Below are 266 nucleotides of genomic sequence, written 5' to 3' on the forward strand. Positions count from 1 at the left end.
TATCGACGAATGGGACGAGACCTGGTTGAGCTGCACTAGAGAAGGCAACGAGTGTTATCACTATGTCGGAGACACGCTAGCTTTCCCAAGGCAGACGATCTTAGTGTGATTACAATCATCCAGGTTTAAATCACGCTCAAATTGATTTTGATTTTGATGCAATATTTACACTGAAGCTCGCAGGCGGCTGTGGTAAAGGGCATGACATTTCCCGACCAAGCGCCGAGTGCTGCCAATCACAACACACACTGGCCCAGCTGACCAAT

General features: G+C 48.1%; 1 protein-coding gene across 2 annotated transcripts in view; it reads left to right on the forward strand.

Moving 5' to 3' along the window:
• Window positions 1–266, forward strand: part of LOC107678047 (calsenilin-like) — a 22,806-nt gene that overhangs the window by 18,242 nt on the left and 4,298 nt on the right. The gene's annotated exons all lie outside the window — the stretch shown is intronic.

The sequence above is a fragment of the Sinocyclocheilus anshuiensis genome, unplaced genomic scaffold, assembly GCF_001515605.1.
Source record: "Sinocyclocheilus anshuiensis isolate Anshui unplaced genomic scaffold, SAMN03320099.WGS_v1.1 scaffold260, whole genome shotgun sequence".
NCBI lineage: Eukaryota > Metazoa > Chordata > Actinopteri > Cypriniformes > Cyprinidae > Sinocyclocheilus > Sinocyclocheilus anshuiensis.